The sequence below is a fragment of the Mus musculus genome, chromosome 1, assembly GCF_000001635.26.
Source record: "Mus musculus strain C57BL/6J chromosome 1, GRCm38.p6 C57BL/6J".
Classification (NCBI taxonomy): Eukaryota; Metazoa; Chordata; class Mammalia; order Rodentia; family Muridae; genus Mus; species Mus musculus.
Genome location: NC_000067.6, coordinates 107,288,528 through 107,303,087, shown reverse-complemented (window position 1 = coordinate 107,303,087; position 14,560 = coordinate 107,288,528). Strand labels below are relative to the sequence as shown.

The window sequence follows — 14,560 nt, the reverse complement described above, 5'->3', positions numbered from 1 at the left end:
TTATGTGAAATACCATTGAAATGATGAAGCAACAGTGGTAAGAGGAGAGGTATAAATTCCAGATCTCAGGATCAGCCACACACAGGCTCCTATCCTCCCTGCCAACTTCTACCTTCAGTAACAGAAGTGAGAGCATCCAGATTCTATTTCTGAACAATATGAACTATATTTGAGAATTACAGTGGTGTGTTTTATATCCTGTGTATGTGACATTTTGCCTGAATGCATTTTTCTTGCTATGCTAAAGAAACAGTACATGGCCACTTCACTTAATTTGTTATTTACCTAAGTAATTTATTTTCAGTTACACATATGTATCTTCTGAAGCATGTAGGAATTATGTCTGGAAACTACAGAAAATTAGAGGAAATTTTGAAAGGTGACTTTAGACATCTAGCTGCCTGCAAGGTACAGAATACTTTATTTTGGAATTCATTTGAAAGCTTTCCACCCAAACTAGCAAGCTGGTGAGGAAGGAAAGATGAAAGGATTCTCTATTAGCTGTTTGCAAAGTCTTAAAGACACTGACCTCATACCTTCTAGTTAGGTGATGAACATTGCAGAAAGCTTAAAAATAATAATAATAAATTTATTTGGCAGAATCTGATGATACAGGTATGCCATTTTCTATAAGAAATGTTCATTACAGGGTGATGTTTTATTTATTGAAGTCATTCTAACTTTTGTGCTGACTTTATACTGTTCTAGGACTTCAAGGTCACACTAAGCCATCATGGATTTGTTTGCTGTAGCTACTACTAAATTCACATTTGAACTGTACAAGCAGCTCAGAGTATCAGACAACAGCATCTTCTATTCCCCCATCAGCATGATGAAAACATTAGCAATGATTCTGCTCAGAACCAAAGCAACCACTGAACAAATTAAGAAGGTAGGTCTAAGCTTCATTTTATTGACTAGTTTGAATTTGTCTCTCCAGCACTTTGTTAGTGTACAGGTAAATAGCAATACAGCTTGATGCCTGAGATGAAGAACATGATGCTGAGTAGGCATTTCTATGACTGGGACTTTGGGAGAAACATGCCCTTCCCAAACACATTCCAGGTGCTTCCAGAAAGCCTTTAAGTGCTAGAGTAGAATAATTTTCCTCAAGTGTCCAAAAACAAGAAATTATCTTAAATAAAGGAGACTATTAGTGCAAAAATGGATTTTCTCAGATCTGATGGATGTGAAGTGAGGTAATCACTAACTTTTCTGAGTGGTGATAGATCAGCTTTATGGTGTGTCTTACAAACTCTTGTACAAGTATTTGGCATATATAGTTTTCCAAATTTTTGAATCTTTTGGCTTTGTTTTTCAGGATTTTGTTCTGTTTTTGTTTTGTTTTGTTTTTTATTTAGACAGAACTTAAAGTAGACTTTTCTTGTTGCACTTAATGTCTCTCCCAGGTTCTTCATTTCAATGAAACCACAAAGAAAACAACAGAAAAACCTGCAGAATCTCATGTAAATGCAGGGTACCTCATGCCCAGAAGAGCTGCATGTTTTTGCAAGCATTATAATTTGAAGTGACCATTTTACATTTAAAAGAATCAGTCTATAGGGGAATTTCCAAAAAAAAGAGAGATTTGTATATGGGTTAGTGTCATACTTCTTTCTCATAGTGATTATGTTCATTACAGAAGAAGATCAGTATTGGATGGAGAGGAGGATGGTCTAGATTCAGCTGTAGCTGTGCACCTCACAGATAGGAAACTTTCCAAAGCTCTGCCCTGATGCAGGGGACTGAATTCTAGCAAAGTGGTTATGAAAAGGAATATGATTCAATGTATACAAACACTTACACAACTGGCTGGCTTGCTACAAGTAAGAAATCACAATAGATGTTAGACAATATTGCAATAAAGAGAAATTTCCAGTATCGCAATAATGTTATAAAAATATTATCATAATTCAACAATTGGATTAAGAGAAATAAGCTCGATGAAGGTGCCAGAGCACCTGGGGGAGACATCTTGTTTCCTGGATCCCTCAGAGACTGGTCTGTGCAGGTGAGAATGTGGACTACAGAAGCTGACAGCTTCTGGGACAGGCAGAGGCCACACAGCTTCTGGGGCAGACCCCATTTCGGGCTCCAGATATCTGGGTACCTTCCCTGCCATAGGAGAGGTGTCTGCCCCACCCGGGAGGGCTTTGCCAGAGCACCTGAGGGAGCAGTCTCTGGTCCAGGATTTCTCAGAAACTAGACTATGTAGGTGAGAGTGCCAACTACAGAAGCTGCACAGCTACTGGGACAGGTGGAAGTGGCATGCCATCTGGGACAGGCCCTGTTTCAGACTCTCATCTTCTGCCAGAAGGCAGGACTGAGGCCAGATATCTGTGCAACTTCCCTACAAGTGGAGAGCTTGCCTGCAGAGAGTACTCTGACCACTGAAATGCAGGAGAGATCTAGTCTTGCAGGTCTGCTGATAGAGGCTAACAGAATCACAGGAGGAACAAGCTCTAACCAGAGACAACTATAACAACTAATTCCAGAGATTGCCAGATGGTTAAAGGCAAACGTAAGAATCTTACTAACAGAAACCAAGACAACTCACCATCATCAGAACCCAGCACTTCTACCTCAGCCATTCCTGGATACCCCAACATACCTGAAAAGCTAGACCCGGATTGAAAAGAATATCTCATGATGATGGTAGAGGACAACAAGAAGGACTTTAATAACTCATTTAAAAAATACAGAACACTGCTAAAGAGGTACAAGTCCTTAAAGAAAAACAGGAAAACACAACCAAACAGATAGAATCCCTTAAAGAAAAACAGGAAAATACAACCAAACAGGTGATGGAATTGAATAAAACCATACAAGACCTAACAAGGGAAGTAGAAACAATGAAGAAAACCCAAAATGAGACAATGCTGGAGATAAGCTAGGAAAGAAATCTGGAACCATAGATGCAAGATCAGAAACAGAATACTAGAGATGGAAGAGAAAATCTCAGGAGCAGAAGATTCTGTAGAGAACATGAGAACAACAATAAAAGAAAATGCAAAAAAATACTAAGTAAAAAATTCCAGGAAATCCAGGACACAATGAGAAGACCAAACCTAAGGATAATGGAAGTAGATGAGAATGAAGATTTTCAACTTAAAGGGCCAGCAAATATCTTCAACAAAATTATAGAAGAAAAATTCCCAAACCTAAAGAAAGCGATGCCCATGAACATACAAGAAGCCTACAGAACTTCAAATAGACTGGACCAGAAAAGAAATTCCTCCCAACACATAATAATCAGAACAACAAATGCACTAAATAAAGATAGAATATTAAAAGCAGTAAGGTAAAAAGGTCAAGTATCATATAAAGGCAGGCCTATTAGAATTACACTAGGGTGTTCTAGGACTCCACCGAAAAGTAGTCAGCACAGGTGAGAGTGTGCACACAGAAGCTGACAGCTTCTGGGACAGGCAGGAGCCACAGAGCTTCTGAGGCAGCACCATTTTTGGGCTCCAGACATCCAACCACCTTCCCGGCCAGAAGACAGGTGGCCACCCGGCCCAGAAGGCTTTTGCCACAGGAACGGCGGAAGCCATCATGGTTCTGGGACTCTGCCAAAAAGTAGTCTACACAGGTGAGAGTGTGCACACAGAAGCTAACAGCTTCTGTGACAGGCCAAAGCAACACAGCTTCTGGGAAAGATCCTGTTTTGGGCCTACATCTTTGGCCAGAAGGGAGATCCAAACGCCAGATACCTGTGCCCCTTCCCTGTAAGAGGAGAGCTTGCCTGCAGAGAGTGCTCTGACCACTGAAACTCAGAGGAGAGAGCTAGTCTCACAATTCTGATGATAGAGGGTAACAGAATCACCAGAGAAACAATCTCCAAAGAGAGACAACTATAACAACTAACTCCAGAGATTACCAGATGGCAAAAGGTAAAGGCAAGAATCTTACTAACCGAAACTCCCAATTTGCCCACTCCAGGGCACACCAACACACCCGAAAAGCTAGACATGGATTTAAAAGCATATCTCATGATAATGGTAGAGGACATCAAGAAGAACCTTAATAACACACTTAAAGATATATAGGAGATCACTGCTAAACAGGTAGAAGACATTAAAGAGGAAGCAAAAAATTCCTTAAAGAATTGCAGGAAAACACAACCAAACAGGTGATGGAATCGAATAAAACCATCCAAGACCTAAAAAGGGTAGTAGACAGAATAAAGAAAACCCAACATGAGGCAAAGCTGGAGATAGAAACCCTAGGAAAGAAATCTGGAACCATAGATGCCAGCATCAGCAACAGAATACAAGAGATGGAAGAGAGAGTCTCAGGTGCAGAAGATTCCATAGAGAACATCGGCACAACAATCAAAGAAAATGGAAAATGCAAAAACATCCTAACTCAAAACATCTTGGAAATCCAGTACACAATGAGAAGACCAAACCTAATGATAATAGGAGTAGATGAGAATGAAGATTTTTAACTCAAAGGGCCAGCAAATATCTTCAACAAAATTATAGAAGAAAACTTCCCAAACATAAAGAAAGAGATGCCCATGATCATACAAGAAGCCTACAGAACTCCAAATAGACTGGACCAGAAAAGAAATTCCTCCTGACACATAGTAATCAGAACTACAAATGCACTAAATAAAGATAGAATACTAAAAGCAGTAAGGGAAAAAGGTCAAGTAACATATCAAGGCAAGCCTATTAGAATTACACGAGATTTTTCACCAGAGACTATGAAAGCCAGAAGGGCCTATACAGATGTTATACAGACACTAAGAGAACACAAATTCCAGCCCAGGCTACTATACCCAGCCAAACATTCAATTACCATAGATGGAGAAACCAAAGTATTCCACGACAAAACCAAATTCACCCATTATCTTTCCAGGAATCCAGCCCTTCAAAGGATAATAACAGAAAAAAACCAATACAAGGAGTGAAACAACATCCTAGAAAAAGGAAGAAGGTAATCCCTCAACAAACCTAAAAGAAGACAGCTGCAAGAACAAAACGCCAACTTTAACAACAAAAAATAACAGGAAGCAACAATTACTTTTCCTTAAAATCTCTTAATATCAATGGGCTCAACTCCCCAATAAAAAGACATAGACTAACAGACTGGCTACACAAACGGGACCCAACATTTTGCTGCTTACAGGAAACTCATCTCAGAGAAAAAGATAGACACTACCTCAGAATGAAAGCATTGGAAATGTAAATGAGCAAAATGAGCAAAATACCTAATAAAAATATTTTTAAAAAAGAATTACACCAGACTTTTCAAAAGAGAGTATGAAAGCCATAAGATCCTGGAGAGATGTTATACAAACACTAAGAGAACACAAATGCCAGCCCAGGCTACTATACCCAGCCAAACTCTCAATTACCATAGATGGAGAAACCAAAGTATTCAATGACCAAACCAAATTCACACAATATCTTTCCACATATCCAGACCTTCAAAGGATAATAACAGAAAACAAAACAAAACAATACAATACAAGGATGGAAACTATGCCCTAGAAAAAGCAAGAAAGTAATCCTTCAACAAAACTAAAAGAAGACAGCCACAATAACAGAATGCCAACTCTAACAACAAAAATAATAGGAAGCAACAATTACTTTTCCTTAATATCTCTTAATATTAATGGACTCAATGCCCCAATAAAAAGACGTAGATTAACAGGCTGGCTACACAAACGGGACCCAACATTTTGCTGCTTACAGGAAACGAATCTCAGGGAAAAAGACAGACACTACCTGAGAGTGAAAGGCTGGAAAAATATTTCAAAGAAAATGGACTGAAAAAACAAGCTGTAGTAGCAATTCTAATATCGAATAAAATCGACTTACAACACAAAGTTATCAAAAAAGACAAGGAGGGCACTTCATACTCATGAAAGGTAAAATCTTCCAAGAGGAACTCTCAATTCTGTATATCTATGCTCCAAATTCAAGGGCAGCCACATTCATTAAAGAAACTTTAGTAAAGCCCAAAGCACACATTGCACCTCACACAATAATAGTGGGAGACTTCAACACACCACTTTCATCAATGGACAGATTGTGGAAACAGAAACTAAACAGGGACACAGTGAAACAAACAGAATTTTTGAAACAAATGGATTTCACAGATATCTACAAAATATTTTATGCTAAAGAATAAGATATAACTTCTTTTCAGCACCTCAAGGTACCTTCCCCAAAATTGAATATGTAATTGGTCACAAAACAGCCCTCAACAGATACAAAAATATTGAAACTGCCCCATGCATCCTATTAGATCACCATGGACTAAGGTTGATCTTCAATAGCAGCATAAATAATAGAAAGCCAACATTCTTTTGGAAACTGAACAACACTCTGCTCAATGATACCTTGGTCAAGGAAGGATAAAGAAAGAAATTAAAGACTTTTTAGAGTTTAATGAAAATGAAGCCACAACATTCCCAACTTATGGGACACAATGAAAGCATTCCTAAGAGAAATAGTAATAGATCTGAGTGCCTCCAAAAAGAAACTTGAGAGAGCACACACTAGCAGCTTGACAACACATGTAAAGGCTCTAGAACAAAAGGAAGCCAATTCACCCAAGAGGAGTAGACTGTAGGAAATTATCAAACTCAGGGGCAAAATAAACCAAGTGGAAACAAGAAGAACTATTCAAAGAATCAACCAAATGAGGAGCTGGTTCTTTGAGAAAATCAACAAGATAGATAAGTCCTTAGCAAGACTCACTAGATGGCACAGGGACAGATTCCTAATTAACAAAATCAGAAATGAAAATGGAGACATAACAACAAATCCTGAAGAAATCCAAAACCCCATCAGATCCTTCTACAAAAGGCTATACTCAACAAAACTGGAGAACCTGGATGAAATGGACAAATTTCTATATTTACCAGGTACTAAAGTTGAATCAGGATCAGATTAACGATCTAAACATCCCTATATCCCTGAAAGAAATAGAAGCAGTCATTAATAGTCTCCCAAACAAAAAGAAATGCCCAGGACCAGATGAGTTTAGTGCAGAGGTCTAGCAGACCTTCAAAGAAGATCTAATTCCAGGTCTTCACAAGCTATTCCACAAAATACAAGCAGATGGTACTCTACCCAATTCATTCTATGAAGCCACAATTACTCTAAAAACTAAACCACAGAAAGACCCAACAAAGATAGAGAACTTCAGACCAATTTCCCTTATGAATATCAACAAAAAGTACTCCTTAAAATTCTCTCTAACGGAATCCAAGATCACATCAAAACAACCATCAGTCCTGACCAAGTAGGTTTCATTCCAGGGATGCAGGGATGGTTTAATATGCAGAAATCTGTCAATGTAATCCACAATATAAACAAACTTAAAGCAAGAAACCACATGATCATCTCATTAGATTCAGAGAAAGCATTTGACAAAATCCAACACCCATTCATGATGAAAAGTCTTGGAAAAATCGGGAATTCGAGGTTCATACCTAAACATGATAAAAGCAATCTATAGCAGACCAGTAGCCAACATCAAAGTAAATGGTGAGAAGCTGGAAGCAATCCCACTAAAATCAGGGACTAGAAAAGGCTGCCCACTTTCTCCCTACCTATTCAATATAGTACTTGAAGTCCTAGCCAGAGCAATTAGACCACGAAAGGAGATCAAGGGGATTCAAATTGGAAAGGAAGAAGTCAAAATATCACTTTTTGTAGATGATATGATAGTATATATAAGTGACCCTAAAAATTCCACCAGAGAACTCCTGAACAGCTTCAGTGAAGTAGCTGGATATAAAATTAATTCAAACAAATTAGAGAAACAACACCCTTCACAATAGTCACAAATTATATAGAATACCTTGGTGTGACTCTAACTAAAGAAGTGAAAGATCTGTATGATAAGAACTTCAAGTCTCTGAAGAAAGAAATCAAAGAAGATCTCATGGAATGTCAGGATCAATATAGAAAAAATAGCTATCTTGCCAAAAGCTATCTACACATTCAATGCAATCCCCATCAAAATTCCAACTCAATTCTTCAATGAATTAGAAAGGGCAATTTGCAAATTCATCTGCAATAACAAAAAACCTAAGATAGCAAAAACTCTTCTCAATGATAAAAGAACCTCTGGTGGAATCACCATGCCTGACCTAAAGCTTTACTACAGAGCAATTGTGATAAAAATTGCATGGTACTGGTATACTGACAGACAAGTAGACCAATGGTATAGCAACAGACAAGTAGACTAAATGAATAGAATTGAAGACCCAGAAATGAACCCACACACCTATGGCCACTTGATATTTGACAAGGGAGCTAAAACCATGCAGTTGAAAAAAGACAGCATTTTCAACAAATGGTGCTGGCACAACTGGAGGTTATCACGTAGAAGAATTCTAATTGATCCATTCCTATCTTCTTGTACTAAGGTTAAATCTAACTGGATCAAGGAACTACACATAAAACCAGAGACAGTGTAACTTATAGAGGAGAAAGTGGGGAAGAGTCACAAATATTTGGACACAGGCAAAAAATGCATGAATAGAAGAGTAATGGCTTGTGCTGTAAGATCGAGAATCAACAAATGGGACCAAAAAAAAAAAATTACAAAGCTTCTGTAAGGCAAAAGACAACGTCAATAAGACAAAAAGGCCACCAACAGATTGGTAAAGGATCTTTACCAATCCTAAATCAGATAGGGGACTAATAACCAATATATATAAAGAACTCAAGAGGGTAGACTCCTGAAAATCAAATAACCCCATTAAAAATGGGGTTCAGAGCTAAACAAAGAATTCTCACCTGAGGAATACCTAATGGCTGAGAAACACCTGAAAAAATGTTCAGCATCCTTAATCATTAAGGAAATGCAAATCAAAACAACCCTGAGATTCCTCCTCACACCAGTCAGAATGGCTAAGATCAAATGTTCCAGTGACAGCAGATGCTGGCAAGGATGTGGAGAAAAAGGAACACTCCATTGTTGGTCGGATTGCAAGTTTGTACAACCACTTTGGAAGTCAGTCTGGCAGTTCCTCAGAAAATTGAACATAACACTACCAAAGAATCCTGCAATGCATCTCCTGGGCATATATCCAGAAGATGTTCCAACTGGTAAGAAGGACACATGCTCCACTATGTTCTAGCAGCCTTACTTATAATACCCAGAAGCTGAAAAGAACCCAGATGTCCCTCAACAAAAGAATGGATACAGAAAATGTGGTACATTTACACAATGGAGTACTACTCAGCTATTAAAAAGAATGAATTTATGAAATTCCTAGGCAAATGGATGGACCTGGAGGGCATCATCCTGAGTGAGGTAACCCAATCACAAAAGAACTCACATGATATGTACTCACTGATAAGTGGATATTAGCCCAGAAACTTAGGATACCCAAGATACAAGATACAATTTGCAAAACACATGAAACTCGAGAGGCATGAAGATCAAAGTATGGACACTTTGCCCCTTCTTAGAATTGGGAACAAAATACCCATGGAAGGAGTTACAGAGACAAAGTTTGAAGCTGAGACGAAAGGATGGACTATCTAGAGACTGCCATACCTGGGGATCCATCCCATAATCAGCCTCTAAACACTTACACCATTCCAAACACCAGCAAGATTTTGCTGAAAGGACCCTGATATAGTTATCTCTTTTGAGGCTATGCCGGGGCCTGGAAAACACAGAAGTGGATGCTCACAGTCAGCTATTGGATGGAACAGAGGGCCCCCAATGGAGGAGCTAGAGTAAATACCTAAGGAGCTAAAGGTGTCTGCAACCCTATAGATAGAACAACAATATGAACTAACCAGTATGCCAGGAGCTTGTGTCTGTAGCTGCATATGTATCAAAAGATGGCCTAGTTGGCCATCACTGGAAAGAGAGGCCCCTTGGTCTTGCAAAGTTTATATGCCTCAGGGTTCTGGAATGTCAGGGCCAAGAAGTGGGAGAGGGTGGGTAGGGGAGTGGGGGGTGTTCTGGTGGACTTTTGGCATAGCATTTGAAATTAAATGAAGAAATACCTAATTTAAAGAAAGAGAAATAAGTTCATATTCAAAATAACTGCTATCAAACTTATATGTTTGTAGATGCTTAACCATACTAACTTCTTAGCAGAAAAGAGAAGTGTTCTGATTCAAACATATTAGATTCAAAATTTGGCTCTTTAACATCTCTGAAGAGATCATAATTTCTTGGAATCTTTTTATTTTTATTTAGACTGTACTCAGACTGATATGTAGTCCAGTCTTTAGACTAATCATAGGCATATGCTGTCTTATAGGCAGAGATAATCCACCATCAGAGAACAACCATAAATCACAGTCAACTTTTCTAAGACAATATCAATGGAAAGAACCCATATTTCCCTCAACAAAAGAATGGATACAGAAAATGTGGTACATTTACACTCAGCTATTAAGAAGAATGAATTTATGAAATTCCTAGGCAAATGGATGAGACTGGATTGCATCATCCTGAGTGAGGTGGTGGTTAGACATTACATATGATCTACACATTTGAAGAACTGAAAGCAAAATCAGCCTAAAAGTACTGTATATTTACTTCAACAAGTAGCAAACCAGGTTATAATAGAAAGGAAAAAGTCATTTTGGAAGAAGTTGAATGTAAACTAGGAATGTCTAGGATAAAATATAAAAGATACCACAAAATTTTCAAAAAGTTGTCTTTCTGATTACAAGAGTTTGGGTATTTATTTTATGGGTTTAGTATTTACATTAGCAGAGTAATTCATTGAACACCTTTATTGATTATTAAAGGATGAAGAAAATGTGCATCAACAATTTCAAATGCTTATGACTCATTTAAACAATTCCAATAATGCTTATGACCTGAAGGCTCCCAACAGTATCTATGGAACAAAGGATTTGCCATTTCTCCAGGTAAGTTGCACCTGGCTCTGCATCCATATAATCTGCATCCTATGTCATAGATAGATAGATAGATAGATAGATAGATAGATAGATAGATAGATATCTACAAATATAAACACAAGACCAGGCAGATTCAGATAGGCAACACTTGCTCAAGGAACATCAGCTTCATAATCACAATTCTAACTCACTGGATTGTCCAAGAGCCTAATGACTTGTATATGAAGCATAGGCTTGGGAACTCTTCTATGAGAGAATGTGGGTCACCAGACCTTCAGATGAGATGTTAGTAATGAACTAGCACTGACTAGATCACAAAAATTATGGCAGATGACTTACAGCAAGTGGGATGTTTCAAAGAACAGTGGAATCACAAATTTGGTGAAAAGCATACCACAAAAGAAAAGTTTTGGCTGAACAAGGTACTGTTTGTGGTTTATTTATATAATGCCTTATGGTGATGTGTGTGGATAGTTTAATTTAAATAAAAGTGAAACCATGGAAAGTCCAAAATAAAATATATCATGTGCTTTATTTTTATAACTTTATGTGAATAGGAATAACTAAAAACTTTGGGATGGACTTCACTAAACATCAGGTTTATCTGTTTATAGAATATTAATGTGCTTTGTCTCTGTACAATATTATCTGTCGCTTCCTGTGTCTCCCTTGATATGTGTGTGGCATGCTGATTTGTTGCAGAACACAAGTAAACCTGTCCAGATGATGAAACAAAGAAACAATTTAACTTCATCTTCCTGGAGGATGTGCAGGCCAAGATTGTGGAAATACCATACAAAGGCAAAGAGCTAAGTATGTTTGTCCTGCTGCCAGTAGAAATCGATGGACTGAAGAAGGGAAGGATTGTGTCCCATTTTCTTCTGGTACCTTATTTATTGGTATCATTTCAAATTCAAGTAAGCCATTAAGTAAAAGAATTAAATAATACTGTATTTAAAACTTGAAAGGAAAATAATGTGTTTCATACAATGTTATAAGTATTTTACACACATCCTGAATCACACTGCAGGCTTGCCTAATCAGGAATTAAGCAGTTATGAATATTAAATATCAACATAATGCCACGAATATGGAAGAAGTAAAACTTGGTTGAAAGAGATTTATAGCAGTCTAGAAAGTGTTTATAAATATTTTGAATGGAAAAGAAAAACCATAGGGCACTATATGATAACTATAAAATGTAATACTATGTACCAGAAAATATAAAGAAACCTCCATTGAAAATAATATAGATGTCTGGGAGCATAAACAATAATGTATATAGTTTATTCTGTATAAAGCAATGATTCTGATTTTTGGATGTTGGAAGTAAAATCTAACTTTAAATTTTTAAATAAATAATATGTAAACCAAAAATCAGTACTTATTTATTGCTAAAGGTTTCACTTTAATTCATTGTTCGTGTAACTTACAGTCTTTCAGTTAACCATAGCAACTCTTTTCTTCCATTTTTATAGTTTGAAGAACAACTCACTGCTGACAAATTACTACAGTGGACAAGAGTAGAGAACATGCATATGACTGAGTTGTATTTATCTTTGCCTTGGTTCAAAGTGGAAGAGAAGTATGACCTCTCAGTTCCATTGAAACACATGGGGATGGTCGACGCCTTTGATCCACAGAAGGTTGACTTCTCTGGCATGAGCATCACTCAAGGTCTCATGGTGATTAAGTTTTACACAAGTCCTTTGTGGAGGTAAATGAAGAGGGGGCAGAAGCGGCCACTGCCATGAGTGTGGAATCTCGCTTATTATCTGCACCAAAGCCCAAAGATTTCTCTTGTAATCACCCTTTCCTATTTGTTATGAAGCAAAACAAGACCAATAGCATGCTTTTCTTTGGCAGACTGTCTTCCCCTTAAGTGGAGTGGTTCTGCCATGTGTCCAGAAAAATAAACATAGCTGTTGCAGCTAATTGAGGTTTGGAAACAGTTTCTCTTGCTTCATTTTCTTTCCAATCTCATAGTCCCTGCTAAGAATACACTATTTGGACGAGGATAGCTCTATTATCTCTATTTTTCTTTCTTTCCTTCTATTTTTCTGTACATCCATACCAACCTAGTTTCTCTGCACATAGGTTCTCTGCAGAAAAATGTTCAACAAAAAGATGAAGGTATATTTTAATATAGTTTCTTCTAATCTATCACATATCTGTGCCCTGTGTTAAGTGAGCTGGAGAAAATCAGACCTGCCTTTTAAACTGGTCAGTATAAGTATCTACATTGCTTTATGAGAAATCTGGACACTTCATAAGCTTAAAAATGTTGTGATTTTACAAAATACATTTTCAATAAAATAATGATCTTTTCAACTTATTCATTACTTTATCATCCTTTCAACTGTAAGATGTCAATCATTCAGGAGGAATATGGAGGGAATGTCAAAAGCAATTTACATATGCTAAATTTGGGGTCGTGTGCAGATGCATTTCTACATATGGATGTGTTTATTTTTAAGATCAAGAAAATTTTGTGTATTTAAGGACCAAGTATTGTAGAACCAGAGACCCAACTCAAGCCCTCTTGCATACAAGAGTTCTCTACCACTAAGCTAGCATCCAGCCCAAATAAAAATTTAAAAACTACAGTGTGAAAGAAAATTCTATCAAAAATGAACAGATTAGAAACATATTAATGTTAATATAATTTCTTATTAATATAATATATTTATTAACTAATATAACATCAGCAGCCTTAGTGAAAGATCCCTAGAGATCTGTGTTCTCCAGACCAAGGCTATCACTTCCTAAAATTCAAATTCTCCAAAACCATGTAAAATTGATGTGATGTTGCCTTCCTTCTTTCATAAAATATCATTCTTTGAATAAGCAGTTGATTACAAAAAATGTTGTCGTGTAGCCTAGAATTTAGAAATAATTTCAGGCTTTGTAAGACTTCATCTAGAAGGGGTTGAATAGTCACTAACTCTGGGTGGACTCCTGTATTTCTTTAAAGAAGCTTTTGGTATCACATGAGAAATATTAAAGTGCAAATAAACCAATATCCCTTCAAGTAGCTGCTTGGTGTGGGTTGAAGATGATAGTTTATAGAATAAAGAAATGGCTTACCTGTGTTATTATCATCTCAGCAATATTCAAGTTTTCTAATGCTTCTGTTACCAAGCAACTTTTCAAACTATGGTTTGTTGGTGAGCATACCTGCCTAGCCAGAAGAAGTTCCAAGATGACTAAGCACAGCTTACAACTTAGCTCTTCTCTCTTAAGTCGATAAATGCATCTGATTATAATTTACACCCCAGAAACATGTCTTTGAGTAATATGAAAACTCTACTGCAGAAAGTATTTATGATCTATCTGCAGTTTATGCTCTCTCACACTTTAACCTCTAACTGAACTGACTACAAGTCTCTTTGAAATAAGCAACATTACTGATGTTAATCTCACCTCTCTCTTTCTAGTAGCAAACTGGCATCCTTCAAGGCAAGAACTGTCCTGGATCCATGTTGCATTCTATGCTGCAAGTGTTAAATATATAGATTGAATGTAATTAAGTTAGATCTATAAAGTCTGGTTATCTACAGAAGCAGAAAAATGCATTTGGACCTATAAATTTGAAACTATGTCTTAAAACATGCTGGATTATCACTGGAAAAACTTGTCAGCCTGTAGGGGAAATTTCTTTTAAGTTCCTGGATTCTGCACAGCATACTCCCAGG

General features: G+C 37.2%; 1 pseudogene; it reads left to right on the top strand.

Annotated features, from left to right (window-relative positions):
* Positions 1–733: 733 nt before the first annotated feature.
* Gm8089 lies at positions 734–12,747 on the top strand (annotated as a pseudogene).
* The last annotated feature ends 1,813 nt before the right edge of the window (positions 12,748–14,560 follow it).